This window comes from Berghia stephanieae, chromosome 1, assembly GCF_034508935.2.
Source record: "Berghia stephanieae isolate SIO BIC M18660-M18661 chromosome 1, UCSD_Bste_1.3, whole genome shotgun sequence".
Classification (NCBI taxonomy): domain Eukaryota; kingdom Metazoa; phylum Mollusca; class Gastropoda; order Nudibranchia; family Aeolidiidae; genus Berghia; species Berghia stephanieae.
This window is the reverse complement of record NC_088360.1, coordinates 81,474,260-81,492,025: the sequence shown is the minus strand read 5'-3', so window position 1 is coordinate 81,492,025 and position 17,766 is coordinate 81,474,260. Positions and strand designations below refer to the sequence as shown.

The window sequence follows — 17,766 nt, the reverse complement described above, 5'->3', positions numbered from 1 at the left end:
TTTTGACAATATCGGTAGGTTTTGAAATAAAAGTACATTCTGAGCTCCCTGTCCACTGGTATGAACCTCTCGCAGTCCCAGGTTCAATCCTCATCGGTGTCCGAATCCCAGATTCACTCCCCACTGCTGCTTGCTTCCCATAACTTTGTCGGGTTTTGGCGGCTTCCGATAAAAAGTAATTCCCCCTTTCCCTTGGTTTTGCTTTTTTACAAAATCCAGAGTCCCAGGTTCACTCCCCACAAGTGTACACTTCCCTGAATCACAGGATCACCCCCCACTGTTGCCTACTTCAATAACTTTGTCGGATATTGCCAGGTTTGTCGGGTTTCGAAAAAAAGTAATTGCTTTTATATGAAACTCGCTGAAACCCGCCGAAAACCAGAGTCTCAGGTTCACTCCCCATTGGTGTACACTTCCCTTAGTCTCACGTTCACTCCCCATTATTTGCCTACTTTCCATAACTTTGCCCCATTTTGTTGGGATTTGGCGCATTTCGTAAACAAAAAGTAATTGCTTTTTTTTTCCTCCAAAACTCACCGAAATCCAGTCCCAGGTTCACTCCCCACTAGTGTACACTTCCTCGAATCTCAGGTTCACTCCCCACTGTTGCCTACTACCCATAACTTTATCGGATATTGCCAGGTTTCGTCGGGTTTCATAAAAATGTAATTGCTTTTATATGACATTATCTGAAGCCCGCCGAAAACCATAGTCTCAGGTTCACTCCCCACTGGTGTACACTTCACTGTCTCAGGTTCAGTCCCACGCTTTGCCTACTTTCCACAAGTTTGCCGCATATTGTCGGGTTTCGTAAAAAAGTAACACCCCCCCCCCCATTTTGTTACTGCTGTTTTACAAAACCCAGAGTCCCAGGTTCACTCCCCACTGGTGTACACTTCCCTGGTTCTCAGGTTCATCCCTTCCTCCCCCCCCCCCCCCCGCCTCCCTTACACACTCACACACACACACACACACACACACACACACACACACACGCTGATGCCTAACTCCCATAACTTTGTCGGATATTGCCAGGTGTCGTCGGGTTTCGTAAAAAAGTAAAGGCCGCTGGTAGACACTGCGTGCTACGCGACGGTGACCACGGGATGGTAAACATCGCGCGTTACGTTGTGGGAAAGAAACGGTAGTAGGTGCAGCGTATTACGCTACCACCCACTTGCCGAGATGGTAGCTGCAGCGTAGATAGGTAGAGTAGAGCGTAAAACGTTACGAAGTTTCCGATGGCTGTTATAAATCCATTTTCCGTTTCGCATCCAGATTTTATTACACTACCACCCACTTGCCGAGATGGTAGCTGCAGCGTAGAAAGGTAGGGCGTAAAACGTTACGAAGTTTCCGATGGCTGTTATAAATCCATTTTCCGTTTCGCATCCAGATTTTATTACGCTACCACCCACTTGCCGAGATGGTAGCTGCAGCGTAGAAAGGTAGAGCGTAAAAACGTTACGAAGTTTCCGATGGCTGTTATAAATCCATTTTCCGTTTAGCATCCAGATTTTATTACGCTACCACCCACTTGCCGAGATGGTAGCTGCAGCGTAGAAAGGTAGAGCGTAAAACGTTACGAAGTTTCCGATGGCTGTTATAAATCCATTTTCCGTTTAGCATCCAGATTTTATTACGCTACCACCAACTTGCGGAGATGGTAGTGCAGCGTAGATAGGTAGAGCGTAAAACGTTACGAAGTTTCCGATGGCTGTTATAAATCCATTTTCCGTTTCGCATCCAGATTTTATTACGCTACCACCCACTTGCCGAGATGGTAGCTGCAGCGTAGATAGGTAGAGTAGAGCGTAAAACGTTACGAAGTTTCCGATGGCTGTTATAAATCCATTTTCCGTTTAGCATCCAGATTTTTGTATTTTGTGGCTCGGTTTTGTTTCTCGATTATGAGTCCAAAATTTTGTTTAAATCCCACAAACGCCGCATGCTGCCAATTAACCTCCTCCTCCTCTTACTACTACTACTACTACTACTACTACTACTACTACTACTACTACTACTACTACTACTACAATAACTTTTTTTAAATGCTACGCAGCACTACCTCCAATTGTAATTGTATTATCTGACGATGTAAAAATACAAACGAAATGGTGAAAAATGAAAGATATTGGATGGAAAAAGTAGAATCAATGTACCGTTGGGGCTCAAATCCTTCGTCGGCAAAACAAACAAGTGGTGTAAATATGACAAATGCAGCGTTGCACTGTTGGGTGATTGAAGTATAAAGGAAACGGTGGTGTACCATACGTTGTGAGTAGATTCCCAAGGCTGTTTCACACATGAACATTAAGAGCAGGTCAGTTTATAGAAAGACGAAAAATGAGTAAAATAAAAGAGATACTTGTTAGAAATATATTAATCGTATCTAGTAGTAGTAGTAGTAATGATATTGGTAGTAGTAGTAGTAGTAGTAGTAGTAGTAGTATAGTAGTAGTAGTATAGTAGTAGTAGTAGTAGTAGTAGTAGTAGTAGTGGTAGTAGTAGTAGTAGTAGTAGTAGTAGTAGTAGTAGTAGTAGTAGTAGTAATGTGATAACTATGTGGATTAGAATGGGCTGGGGAAGAGGTGTTTGTGCGGTGTCCGGAACTTCGTGAAGGAAATGAATGGCCACTTTTGATGACTGGAAAGGAAGGAATAGATGGACAGATCTGTATTTTTACACACACACACAGATAGAGAGAGAGAGAGAGAGAGAGAGAGAGAGAGAGAGAGGAGAGAGAGAGAGAGAGAGAGAGAGAGAGAGAGAGAGAGAGAGAGAGAGAGAACAAAAGCATTTGTGGGAGAGACTTAGTGGATAATAGCACTGTTGGTAGGGACTCGGTTGATAATAGCACTGGTTGCTGGGAACCGATGGCTAATAGCGCTGGTGGAAGGGACTCAGTGGCTAACAGCACTGATGATAGGGACTCAGTGGCTAACAGCACTGATAATAGGGACTCAGTGGCTAACAGCACTGATGATAGGGACTCAATGGCTAACAGCACTGATGATAGGGACTCAGTGGCTAACAGCACTGATGATAGGGACTCAATGGCTAACAGCACTGATGATAGGGACTCAGTGACTAATAGCACTGATGATAGGGACTCAGTGACTAATAGCACTGATGATAGGGACTCAGTGGCTAATAGGGCTGGTGGTAGGGACTCAGTGGCTAATAGCACTGGTGGTAGGGACTCAATGGCTAATAGCACTGATGATAGGGACTCAGTGACTAATAGCACTGATGATAGGGACTCAATGGCTAACAGCACTGATGATAGGGACTCAGTGACTAATAGCACTGATGATAGGGACTCATTGGCTAACAGCACTGATGATAGGGACTCAGTGACTAATAGCACTGATGATAGGGACTCAGTGGCTAATAGGGCTGGTGGTAGGGACTCAGTGGCTAATAGCACTGGTGGTAGGGACTCAGTGGGTAATAGCACTGGTGGTAGGGACTCAGTGACTAATAGCACTGGTGATAGGGACTCGGTGGCTAATAGGGCTGGTCTGGTGATAGGGACTCAATGGGTAATAGCACTGATGGTAGGGACTCAGTGGCTAATAGGGCTGGTGATAGGGACTCAATGGGTAATAGTAATAGCACTGATGGTAGGGACTCAGTGGCTAATAGGGCTGATGATAGGGACTCAATGGGTAATATCACTGATGGTAGGGACTCAGTGGCTAATAGGGCTGGTGATAGGGACTCAATGGGTAATAGTACTGATGGTAGGGACTCAGTGGCTAATAGGGCTGGTGATAGGGACTCAATGGGTAATAGTAATAGCACTGATGGTAGGGACTCAGTGGCTAATAGGGCTGGTGATAGGGACTCAATGGGTGATAGCACTGATGGTAGGGACTCAGTGGCTAATAGCACTGGTGGTAGGGACTCAGTGACTAATAGCACTGGTGGTAGGGACTCAATGGCTAACAGCACTGATGATAGGGACTCAGTGACTAATAGCACTGATGATAGGGACTCAGTGGCTAATAGGGCTGGTGGTAGGGACTCAGTGGCTAATAGCACTGGTGGTAGGGACTCAGTGGGTAATAGCACTGGTGGTAGGGACTCAATGGCTAAGAGCACTGATGATAGGGACTCAATGGCTAACAGCACTGATGATAGGGACTCAGTGACTAATAGCACTGATGATAGGGACTCATTGGCTAACAGCAATGATGATAGGGACTCAGTGACTAATAGCACTGATGATAGGGACTCAGTGGCTAATAGGGCTGGTGGTAGGGACTCAGTGGCTAATAGCACTGGTGGTAGGGACTCAGTGGGTAATAGCACTGGTGGTAGGGACTCAATGGCTAATAGCACTGATGGTAGGGACTCGGTTAATAATAACACTGGTGGTAGGGACTCAGTGACTAATAGCACTGGTGATAGGGACTCGGTGGCTAATAGGGCTGGTGATAGGGACTCAATGGGTAATAGTACTGATGGTAGGGACTCAGTGGCTAATAGGGCTGGTGATAGGGACTCAATGGGTAATAGTAATAGCACTGATGGTAGGGACTCAGTGGCTAATAGGGCTGATGATAGGGACTCAATGGGTAATATCACTGATGGTAGGGACTCAGTGGCTAATAGGGATGGTGATAGGGACTCAATGGGTAATATCACTGATGGTAGGGACTCAGTGGCTAATAGGGATGGTGATAGGGACTCAATGGGTAATAGTAATAGCACTGATGGTAGGGACTCAGTGGCTAATAGGGCTGGTGATAGGGACTCAATGGGTAATAGTAATAGCACTGATGGTAGGGACTCAGTGGCTAATAGGGCTGATGATAGGGACTCAATGGGTAATAGCACTGATGGTAGGGACTCAGTGGCTAATAGCACTGATGGTAGGGACTCAGTGGCTAATCGCACCGATGCTAGGCACTCAGTGGGTAATAGCACTGATGAAGGGACAGTGGCTAATAATAGGGCTGGTGGAAGGGGCTCCGTGGCTAATAGCACTGGTGGAAGGGAGTCAGTGGGTTATAGGGCTGGTGGTAGGGACTGACTCAGTTGATAATAATAGCACTGGTGGTAGGGACCAAGAGAGAGAGATGGAACAATAGCACAGGTGGCAGGGACTCAGTGGTTTATTACACAAACAGGTGGCTAATAGTAATGAAGTAGGTACAAGTAAAACGAATAAAAAAATCAAGACATGTAGTAGGATTGCAATATCCGCCACAACCAGCAAGGAATACAATTTATTACTGTAATAAAAGATTCAAATTCAATATAGAACAAACATTGACATCGAAACTGAAGGCATAAACCAAACGCCCATGCCAAATATTTCATGATAAGAATATCACCATTGCAATGTACTGTTCATCAGTAACATAATTGAGAAAAAAAAAAAAAAACACATCAGAGGCACGACGAAACACCTTGACTTGGGATTTAGTTCCCCCCCCCCCCCCCCCCACCCATTCCACGTTAGCAACTGCACACCCCTGCAGCCACGCAGTCCTCAGCACATAGGTACACCTTGACTTGGGAAAATGAGGGAAGAATAAACTTCAATATCAAACCATGATTAATTAATTTAATAAAAACCTGACTACTGGTAAGCAAATAAATATAAAACTAAAAAGCCCAAAAGAAAAAAACAACCCCCAGCACCTTATGCCATACTCTCCAGTGACTCTGAAAAAGACAAGCGTGTGCAGTCGGCGCTGCAACAAGAAATTTCCGATAAAGCAAAATAGTTACAAGGGATAGAGTAGAGTCATGTAAAGAAAGTAGGGCATAACATACTCCAAGAAATGTGTTACATAAATGAGAACTTTATGCATTTCTGGTGATTATTTAAGAACATGCACAAAATTTACAAACATAAGAATTACTGTCAGGCAAATGAATGCAAACATTGTGGAACCAACGGATACAACGAAGACATCTTGTCTAGTCAGTTGGCCCACTGCTTAGCTCTCTTGGGGGATCTTCTAATCTAGATTCATTTTTTTAAATCCTCCTTTTCTTCGGTAAACCTAAAACAGTAATTCCAACACCTTTTGGTCTTCCTCTCTTTCCTAACTTTGTTGGTGGTTTGATATTTAAAAGATGCGCACTGGTGGTAGGGATGCAGTGTGTAATAGCACTGGAGATCAGAACTAAGCAGTCAAATTATATGTCACCAATGGCAGTGAATACAATTTACATGCATTATGAAAAAAAATTTATCCCACATTGGAACGCACTAGTCCGCTTAAAACATCTGAGCTAGGAAATGTTTCACCGTAAAGGAGAACCTGTAGTCAAAAGTCCATTTTTTATCTCGCAGTGCCAATATTGGTATTCCCCTATTATTTTTAGGTGGTAGGAGGTCTAATTTAATGATTAACACAAACACACACACAAAAAAAGCTAAAAACTTAAATGTGTGGCTGTGTGGTCTTATGGTATGACACTCGCTTTCAGATCTTTACTCACATTCTCTCACCGTACTCGGGTGTAAAATGAGTACCTGGTCGTTAACGGTGTTGTCTCTGTCCGAAAAATTGTAATATCGCATAACAGGCGTCATGTCCTATCCTATATGTTAAATATTGCTGTTGACCAGGGACCCCTTGTAAAGCGCTTCGAGCACATTTAGTGGATATTGCACTACAGCATTTAAAAAGCTCAATATGTTTAAATGACTTCAATGACACAGACAATATAGGCTAAAATCAGACCAACCCCCCCCCCCCCCCCCCCAATTTTCTACAGTGATGCATCGAAAACCAACGAATACCTTCCAAATTTGCACACACTGTCTCCGACAATAGCTTCATCATGATGTAAAGGTTTAGCAAGACTTGAAAATTTTAATTAATTTATTTATTGAATTGTTCTTCGATTACGATTGAAAATTTGGCACAGAATGACAGGCAATTTAATCCAATTTAAAAGTTCATAAAACCACTAAATTTTAGTCTAGCCCAAAACCAAATCCATCATGATGCAAAACCCATCATACGAAAGATTCTGACCAAATTGGAAGACTATTGGAAAACAATCCAGATATGAATGTCAGAAAATCAGGAAATGATGCAAAATGGAATTTTGAGAAAAAACATAATCTTTCTTTAATTTGATAAACAAGCTAATTTTGTAGATAACGTCCATCAAAATACCAAAGTATAATCAATATGGAACAAGAAAATGTAAATTGATCAAGTTCTGAAAAGAAATTAGAAAAATAATTGATTCGCTAACCCATATCGCTCAGAAAAAAATATTGAATGATCTCAATTTTTCATTTTTAAAAAAAATAATTTGGTGGTCAAATATGCTTTATAGTTAATCTCAGAAACTAATAATGTGAAGATAAACACCAAAAAAACCAAGTCTTTAATTATTTTTTTTTTACATTTTACAGGGACACCCTATAGACTAAGATTAGTTGTAAAACCCTAAAATTTCTAACATTGATCAGATGCACCAAAAACAAGCATATAAATTTCTTTCAAATTTACACACAATGTTTATTACATAAATAACTACATCATGATGGAAGAGTTTACCACTAGTCTACAAAATAAATTCTTTACAATATCTTTTAAATTTCGACTGTAATTGTGGCGCAGGTCGACAGGAAAAAAATAATTTCTAAAATTAAAAAATCCTCTAAATTTTAATTTACCCCAAAATGCTTCCATCATGATGCAAAAGACATCATAAAAAAGATTCTGAACAAATCTGAAAATAATCTAAAGGAAAATGACATTTTTATGGTAGTTAGAAAATCAGAAAATGACATACAAAGGAAATTTGAGAAAGCACTAATTTGACATAAGCTGATCCATAAAATTTTCAAAATAATGACCATCATAGGACAAGAAAACACGAAAATTGTGGAGACTGATTTGACTACAAAATGTATAAATGATTCGCTAACCCATTCCCTAAGAAATTAAATGCTGAAAATTTTTTATATTACCTTACTCTAATTTTGTGGTCAAATATGATTTATACCTTACGAATTCATCATCGTAATTGTAATCACAAAAATTAATTATCAAAAATTCTCAAAATATGATTTCGCAAAATATGATTTTAAGCACTACCCTTATTTTTCAATTTTTTAAAATGCCGCTTGTGAGAGAAGTATCTAATCAATTTGAACTGCAAAATAAAATCTATTTTAAACAAGAAAACAGCTAAATGGTGAAAATAGATCTAGCACCAAATAAAGAGCAATTTGCTTTCGCAAACTCCTAGAAAAAAAATTTCTTTCGTCTCAATACAGGAAAAATCAACACCACATGTTTGCACTGCTTTTTCTGTAGTTCCACAAAGAGGGTTGATCTTGCTCTGGTTTGAAAAATGGAAATAAAAAAGAGACATTTCATTACGTAGCAATTTTTGGAAATGGCTATATAATTAAAATCATTGTCATAAAATGAATTTGTCAAAGACATACCAATTTTTTCTTTAAATGGTCATCGTTCTCACCAACATAGTTGAAATTTTGTTCGCATTACATACAGGACAAAAGTCTTGACAACAAACTCTATTAAGTTAATAAATGCAGTAGTAACTCAATTCAAATAATCCTTTGTCATTTTCATTTAGAAAAACGAGAATTTACATTGAGCATGCAAATCTCAAAGTTGGTAAAATTCCCAGTTTCAATCCCTCTATTTCGTTAGTATTGGCAAAATGAAAATCTCGAACAAAGTGGACATTCCTTTGCGATGTTGAATTTTTTACCCACGAATTGATTGTCTCGAACTGGCTGAGAAAAGGAAATTGAATAGTCTCACTATCGACTCTCGACAGAGTTCATAATAACGGAGCGCTATCATTATAATTATAATATGAATTTTATCAAGACCACCCACATTTACCTCCCTCAAATTCAAATCCTCTGTAAAATACTCAATTTGGAAAATTCGAAAACACGGAAATCTCGAACAAACAGGCATGGTCATGGTCCCGACTTGTTCGAAATTTCCGTGTTCGAGTGTACTGTATTGATCACCAATACAAATGTAAAGGCGCCATGAAGATTTGAAAACATTACTAACCAGTTTCAAGAAAAGCATGCAGATACTCTGCTCTGCTGGCAAAGATGATGGTTTGCTGATTGATAAGATTGCCACAACACACTTGAGCCAACTATCTTTCTTGATTGTCAGAAAACCAGTATGGTCAACTGAATTCTTTCATGTTAGCTGTCGATGAAAAAAAAAAAATAATTAAATTCTCTGCAGTGAAAATGGCACATACCAATGTCATTGCTTAAGTTAATAATAATAATAATAATAATAATAATAATAATAATAATAATAATAATATTAATAATAATAATAAATAAATAAATAAATTGAAAAAAAAAAGTAATAGTACTAATGATGATAATATCGTTTCTCATTATTGGACAATACTGTATATAGATCTAATCTATATTCATCGTCATTATCATGATCATGAGGCATTTCACTCCAAAGTTCTAAAAATTGTGTCACCGCCGGTACGGCTTCCACTGCTGCTGCTCACTAAAAACTGCCTAGTTGTTACAGTTACACTAGATCTACACAGTATTAGAATAGAAGTAAAATCAACGAAGGATTAATCCATAACGATCACATTGGCATGCAGACCACACACATTCATTCATTCATCTCTATCCACAATCACATCATCATCATATCGCCATCGGTCGAGTACACACTGTCCTAGCCTTGATCAAATAAAAGAAAAGACAAATTCTTACCTTTACAGAATCCTGGCGAGTAAAAAAGGTGTTGGTCTCAGTCTGCAATTGCTTAACTGCATTTAACTGCAAGTTTGTTGATGCTCGGAACTCGAAGAGTCACAATTCACAATCGAACAAAACGACCACGACTTCGCGGTTGGCGCCACGGTCGACTTACCGGATGTGACCTTTGACACGCCCGGTAACCTGGTGGAAAATTTCGCTCACTACGCTGCGAGGAATGGGGGCAGTAACGGTTGCGTATTACGCTGTGGCCACCCACTTCGAAAAGTAAAATTGCTTTTTATTACGAAACCCGCCGAAACCCAGTCCCAGGTTCACTCCCCACAGGTGTACACTCCTCTGAGTCCCAGATTCACTCCCACAGCTGCCCTCTTTGTCGGGTTTCGGAAAAAAACAACACCGTATTATAGTGCAAAACCACTATTCAGTGTCAGATACTGAATAGTACAAAACCACTATTCAGTATCAGATACTGAATAGTACAAAACCACTATTCAGTATCAGATACTGAATAGTGAAAAAGTGGCAGGCTGATATTTTTGGGATGGCTAGCACTATTCAGTATCTGATACTGAATAGTGGTTTTGCACTATTCAGTATCTGATACTGAATAGTGGTTTTGCACTATTCAGTATCAGATACTGAATAGCGGTTTTGCACTATTCAGTATCTGACACTGAATAGTGGTTTTGCACTATAATACGGTGTTTTTTTTTTTCCGAAACCTGACAAAGTTATGGGAAGAGTGCAGCTGTGGGAGTGAATATGGGACTCAGAGAAGTGTACACCAGTGGGGAGTGAACCTGGGACTGGGTTTCGGCGAGTTTCGTAATAAAAAGCAATTACTTTTTTACGAAACCCGACGGCACCTGGCAATATCCGACAAAGTTATGGGAGGTAGGCAGCAGCGTGTGTGTGTGTAGGGGGGGGGGGGGGGGGGGGAGGGGATGAACCTGAGATTCAGGGAAGTGTACACCAGTGGGGAGTGAACCTGGGACTCTGGGTTTTGTAAAAAAGCAATAACAAAATAGGGGGGGGGGGATTACTTTTTTACGAAACCCGACAATATGCGGCAAAATTGTGGAAAGTAGGCAAAGCGTGGGGAGTGAACCTGAGACTCAGTGAAGTGTACATCAGTGGGGAGTGAACCTGAGACTATGGTTTTCGGTGGGATTCAGCTAGTTTCATAAAGACGCAATTACTTTTTTACGAAACCCGACAAAACCTGGCAATATCCGAGAAAGTTATGGGTAGTAGGCAACAGTGGGGAGTGAACCTGAGATTCGGGGAAGTGTACACCAGTGGGGAGTGAACCTGTGACTGGGTTTCGGCGGGTTTTGAAAAAAAAAAAGCAATTACTTTTTGTTTACAAAATGCGCCATCTCCCAACAAAATCGGGCAAAGTTATGGAAAGTAGGCAAATAATGGGGAGTGAACCTGAGACTAAGGGAAGTGTACATCAGTGGGGAGTGAACCTGAGACTATGGTTTTCGACAGATTTCAGCGAGTTTCACATAAAAGCAATTATTTTTTTACGAAACCCGGCAATATCCGACAGATTTTGAAAGTAGACAACAATGGGGAGTGAACCTGAGATTCATGGAAGTGTACACCACTGGGCAGTGAACCTGAGACTCTTGTTTTCTGCGGATTTCAGCGAGTTTCACATAAAAGCAATTACTTTTTTACGTAACCCGACGAAACCTGGCAATATCCGACAAAGTTGTTGGAAGTAGACAACAGTGGGGAGTGAACCTGAGATTCATGGAAATATACACCAGTGGGGAGTGAACCTGAGACTCTGGATTTCGGTGGATTTCAGCGAGTTTCACATAAAAGCAATTACTTTTTTACGAAACCCGACGAAAACCTGGCAATATCCGAGAAAGTTATGGGAAGTAGGCAACAGTGGGGAGTGAACCTGAGACTCAGGGAAGTGTACACCAGTGGGGAGTGAACCTGAGACTCTGGTTTTCGGCGGGTTTCAGCGAGTTTCACATAAAAGCAATTACTTTTTTACAAAACCCGACTAAACCTGGCAATATCCGACAAAGTTATTGAAGTAGGCAACAGTGGGAGTGATCCTGAGAATCAGGGAAGTGTACACTTGTGGGAATTGAACCTGGGACTCTGGATTTTGTAAAAAAGCAATACCAAGGGGGAGGGGAATTACTTTTTTACGAAACCCGCCAAAAGCCGATAAAGTTATGGGAAGCAGGCAGCAGTGGGGAGTGAATCTGGGATTTGGACACCGATGAGGATTGAACCCGGGACTGCGAGAGGCTGATACCAGTGGACAGTGAGCTCAGAATGTACTTTTATTTCGAAACCTACCGAAATTGTCAAAAGTTATGGGAAGTGGGCACCATTGGGCAATGAACCGGGACTCAGGGAAGTGCACACCGGTTGGGAGTGAACCTGGGACTGTGAAAAGAGGAAATCAGTGGAAATGAACCTGGGACTATGGAAGATGGATACCAGTGGGAAATGAAGCCGAACTATGGGAGTTGGGTACCAGACGAGAATGAAGCAATTACTTTTTTACGAAACCCGCCAAAACCCGCCGAAAAACCAACAACAACAACGATAATAATAATAGTAAGTAAGTAAGTATAATAATAATATAATAATAATAATAATAATAATAATAATAATGATAATAATAATAATAATAATAATAATAATAATAATAATAATAATAATAATAATAAATAATAATAATAATAATAATAATAAATAATAATAATAATAATAATAATAAAAGAACAATAGTATATTATCAACTTTAAAGTATATTTCAAGCAAATAAAATTATTAAAACAAAAGTTTTAAAAATATAAATAGACAGAAGGAATTTAAAAAAAATATTGGGAAAAAAAAAAAAAAAAGTTACCCTTACCGGGATTTGAACTCTCGAACCTTAAGCTCAGAGTCAAACAGCTTATATCCACCATGCCATGGTGTCACTGAACGTTTAGAGACATTTAATCATGTCTATTCAGACATTAAAAAATGTATTTGACTGCCTCTCTTATTTTGATATTTTGAACTATGTTAATTGCACGATAGCGGAAATTTAAAAATTTCGATCAAAATATTTTTACAACTTTAAATCGGGCTGTCATTTACTGCACTTGTTCAATCTGGAAGTAGGTCAGCAGTTCAACCGAGATTGTCGCACTTTTCACTCTCTCTATAAAAAAGAGTTCCTTATGGATACTGAATAGTGGCAAAGCACTATTCAGTATCTGATACTGAATAGCCACTTCCTTTTTGGGATTGTTTTTCTTGTATGTTTCTCTCCTGCTTTGTCTCACGCTGTTTCATACACACATTCAGTTTCATGTTATTTGGGAAAACAAGAAAACGCGAGACCCTAAGAAATAACCCTTAGGTGATATTACCACTTCAGGGCCCGTTCTAATGAACGCGGACTAGCGCTTAGTCCCGGACTATCTCTGACTTTAGTAAATGACTAGAAAAAATCGGATTTAATGTGAGATGACTAAGCTAGTCCCAGACTAAAATCACGTCACCTTCGGACTAAGTTTGGCGAAGATTTAGTCACTTGCTCGAGTCGGACTTGATCGTTTAGTCTGGGAAACTAATAAATCTGATGAAGTTGCGTGACTCAGTGAGTCTGAGTCTGAGATTTCAGCTTCGCTTGGTTCGAAGTTTAAGTTTAGATTTAGATATTTAGAGAATAACAAACAAACAACTAGCTTATTTTTTAATCTGAAAATTATGTTGTTTAGCTAAAACACCCCTACCCCCTTTTATTTTCTTTATTTTTGTGCCAAGCAAAGCAATGCGAAGTTACTCTCGATCACATGACGTGATTCGTATGACTGACTATGACACTGTCATTGACAGTACTGTCAAAACAACTGTCAACACATGAAAATGGCGGCAGCTGTGCTGTTTCAAATTCGTCAGAGACGACTGATTCAACGGGAGAGGGTGTTTCGGGCCAGACTCAATCCCATCGATTCGTTTAACGACGATGAAATATACGAACATTTCCGTTTTCATCGTGAACACATTTTTATAATTTGTGATCTTGTAAAAGACGACCTTGATCGTCTTTTCTGGAGGAAAGGTTAGTATTTGTATTCATTTTAATTCTAATTACCTACTATCTAGGTCTTGACTAATCTTTAGAAAAGTTTTCTTACATTCTCATGCATCCAACCCAAAATCGGTGCCAAGACTTCTTCTCCTTCATCTTCACACCTCCTCGTCCTTCTTCATCAACATCATCATATTCATCTTCTTCTCCCACTTCTTCCTCCTCTTCTTCTTCTTCTCAACTGAACTAGTCAAACTAAGTGTTAGTGTTGGTAGATCTCTCTAATCATCACACACAAACCACTATGACTGTTACTGGTATGACATAGAATGGAAATTTTTTCACCGCTCTCTGGCACTATTGAATTTTGCATTCCCTTAACCAATTTTCGAGCTCTTGTTGGAGATTATTTTCACTGTAATTGTAATATTTTGAAAGGGAACATTTTTCATTAGAAAACCAGTTTGGAATTGAAGAAAAAAAAATAATTGTACAGTTGGACTGACAAATTGCTGAGGAGAATCAATCTTTAAAATAGGATTTTTCACTCGAGGCGATGGGGCAGCATGGCTCAGCAGTATGGTCTTTGCTTTGTATCCAAAAGGTAATTAGTTTGATCACCCGTTGTACTGTGTGGTCTTGAGCAATCCATCTCGTCCTAGTTCCATTTGCGGCACTGCACTGCGGCTGATGTCTGGGTTATTCCAGTATTCCCTTGGAATAGACCCTAAAGACAGACACATTTCCCCATTTGATGAAAAAAGGGAATGTTATCTTTATATGCATATATGCTGGTCTGACATCCGAATGCAATATGGGCCTCGTTTAACATTGTTGCACTGGACATTATTTTGTGTAATTTTTTGAGATTTTCATTATAACAATGAGCTCATGATGTATTGGGTTATCAGACCTGCAAATAAGTGCACGTTGCCTTAAGACAAGGAAAATTAGTTTATTTCATCCCAGCTTAAATGATGAGATTTACCGTTATAATATTATAATAGATGCGAGAGTAAAATACAAACTATGACGCTATTTCAATACGAAGCAGAAATCAGAGCCATTCGAAACATTACAAGAAATACAAAAAAAAATAAAAAAATAAAAAATATCGGATCGGAAGGTCCTGGGTTCGAGCCTCGTGCTCGGCGCAAATTTGAGTCCTTGGAAAAGACTCTTTTCTCACATTCTCTCACCGTACTCAGGTGTAAAATGAGTACCTGGTCGTTAACAGTGTTGTCTTTGTCCGAAAAATTGTAATATCGCCTGACAGGCGTCATGTCCCGTCCTACATGTTAAATGTTGCTGTTGACCAGGGAACTGTTGTAAAGCGCTTTGAACACATTAAGTGGATATTGGTCTATATAAAGCTCAATTTAATTTAATATGAATCAATTAAAAATTCTCTCTTGCTGTTATACCAAAGCTGTTAAAAAATCGTAATATGTTGTTTCAAAACTTGTGTCGTGTTTTTAAAATTTCACTTCAAATACACATTACAAAGATGTTGTCGATGGTCAATTTAAATAAAATATTTGACTGGATTGACTTTAAAAAGTGAAAGTAATACATTCGAGTACAGTTTCCTTGAACTTGAACTCATTCGAATATCCCAAATTTTTTCCTTATTATTTTTAGTTGTCATTCCATTCCTGACTTGAACTAATTTCACCTAGCTAATGTAAAAAAGGATTAAATTAATTCAAGGTTTTATTTTAATGCACCCTGTTATTTCGACCACCGAAGATTTACTGTTACATTGACAGTTACGTTTGTGTACAATATGATACACATGCATACACACAGGCACTCACACACTCCATTGTCATTTCGCATAATTGACACCTCTCTTACTTATTCTTTTCACTTCGCCATTCATTCTAATTTCAATGCCACATGTCATGATTTGCTACTAGTTGGCTACGTCATTAAATGAATGATGTGATACAGGAACCTTCTCCCAATAAAGTAAATAATAATTATAAATTTCCCTTTAATAGTCCTCATGCGGAAATTTGTCTTAGGGTTTATTCAATGGGAATACTGGAAGAATCCGGTGTCAGCCGCAGCACAGCACTGCAAATTGAGCTAGGGAGAGGTGGCTTGTTGATGGCCACATGCCATGGTGTATATTCTAACTAGGTATCTTTTGGGTACGAAGCAAAGACCATACTGGTGAGGCACAAGCGTCAAGTACAAAGACATTTTTAAAAAAATAATTAAAATTTAGCCTTATATAACGCAATATCCACTAAATGTGCTCAAAGCGCTTTACAAGGGGACTCTGGTCAACAGCAACATTTAACATGTAGGACGAGACATGCGCCTGTTAAGCGATATTACAATTTTTCGGACAAAGGCACCGCTGCTAACGGCCAGGTACTCATTTTACACATGAGTACAGTGAGAGAATGTGAGTAAAGAGCATTTTCCAAGGACTCAACTATGTGCCGAGTGCGAGGTTCGAACCCAGGACCTACCGATCCAAAAGCGAGTGTCATACCAATAGACCACATCCGCACAAAGACATCATGCTGAAAGTAATCGCATCAAATAGTTCTTCCTTCACTCCTTCAGAGCTGCAAAGTACATGGTTGTTAAAAGGTCACCCAATGACTACTACTCCCCACCCTCATCCCATCTCCATTCCCTGACGCCTGGGTTATTCCATTCTTCCCTTGGAACAGACCCTGAGACACATTTCTCCTATGGGATGAATAAAGGGAATTTTATTATTTTATATGAGGAAATTGTGCGCGAGCTGTACTGTACGTAAGTTGACTACACTTCCTGATTAAGATTTTATTGCAGGTTTTATTATATGCAAAATTTTCCTTCTCCCATTTTTAGGTCGTCTCTGATGCAATTTTATAAGTTACAAACTTGGTTCCTAAGTGGCCTGGTTCAGAGCATGATGCAAATTTGGGCTATTCTTTGCATTTGAGGATCCGCATCGCAGGGCTTTGGATGGTGTGATCCTTGGAGACAGTCGTTATATGTTAAGAAATTGGCTAATGACCCCAATAGCAAATCCCCAAAATAGAGGAGATGAGGCATTTAACACAGCCCATCGTATCACAAGATGCACAATTGAAAGGTAAGTTTTACCAGTCATATAATCCCACCCTCCAGGAAACAATAACATTTTGATAATTTTTGAAATTTAATATTTCAGGTTTATTTTTTTATCCACTTTAACAATACAATTTGCAAATGATCAATGAAAATAAAAGAAAATGAACCAAAAAAATAGTTGTAATCATACTGTCATTGTCATGCTATTATAAACATTAAATTTTTTTTTTGAAGAACTCAGATTAACCATTTTAATTCTTTCCCTTCTAATTCTAATTAAATTACTGAGAAAAAAAAAAAGAGAGAGAGAGAGAGAGAGAGAGAGAGAGAGAGAGAGAGAGAGAGAGAGAGAGAGAGAGAGAGAGAGAGAGAGAGAGAGAGGGAGGGAGAGAGAGAGAGAGAGGAGAGAGGAGAGGAGAGGGAGGGAGAGGGAGAGAGAGAGAGAGAGAGAGAGAGAGAGAGAGAGAGAGAGAGAGAGAGAGAGAGAGAGAGAGAGGTCCATTTAATTTTAATTGGTTTTAAGTGTACATGTACAAGCAATTATTGTCATTTCAACAGAGTAATTGGAGTGGTTAAAAGAAGATGGAATTGTCTCCATGACGAACTCAGAATGACGCCTGATAGAGCCTGCAAGGTTATTTATGTGTGTTTTTGGCTCCACAACTTTGCTGTTGATGCTGGCCTACCCATGGAAGAAAACAACCGTAATGATGATGATGACAGCAATCATAACTTTTCTCCTATTGGGACTCAGGAAGGAGCATCTGAACAGAACGTCTTGCTGCTGGCAAGGCAGCCAGGCTGAATTATAGAGCTTTTAGAAATATTGTTGAATCTCTCTAATCAGGAAATAAATATAATCATTAATGTAGTACAT

The 17,766-nt window shown here is 39.5% G+C and overlaps 3 long non-coding RNA genes across 3 annotated transcripts in view; 1 reads left to right on the top strand and 2 right to left on the bottom strand.

The window, feature by feature from the left end:
- Window positions 1-17,766, bottom strand: part of LOC144958845 (uncharacterized) — a 155,131-nt gene that overhangs the window by 4,663 nt on the left and 132,702 nt on the right. The window lies entirely within an intron of this gene.
- Window positions 5,198-9,894, bottom strand: LOC144958782 (uncharacterized). Its single transcript, XR_013642516.1, has 3 exons — window positions 9,737-9,894; window positions 9,048-9,194; window positions 5,198-8,331 (listed from the first exon to the last, which is right to left on the bottom strand). It is a non-coding gene; the product is annotated as an uncharacterized LOC144958782 (long non-coding RNA).
- Window positions 13,552-16,822, top strand: LOC144958775 (uncharacterized). Its single transcript, XR_013642515.1, has 2 exons — window positions 13,552-13,841; window positions 16,665-16,822. It is a non-coding gene; the product is annotated as an uncharacterized LOC144958775 (long non-coding RNA).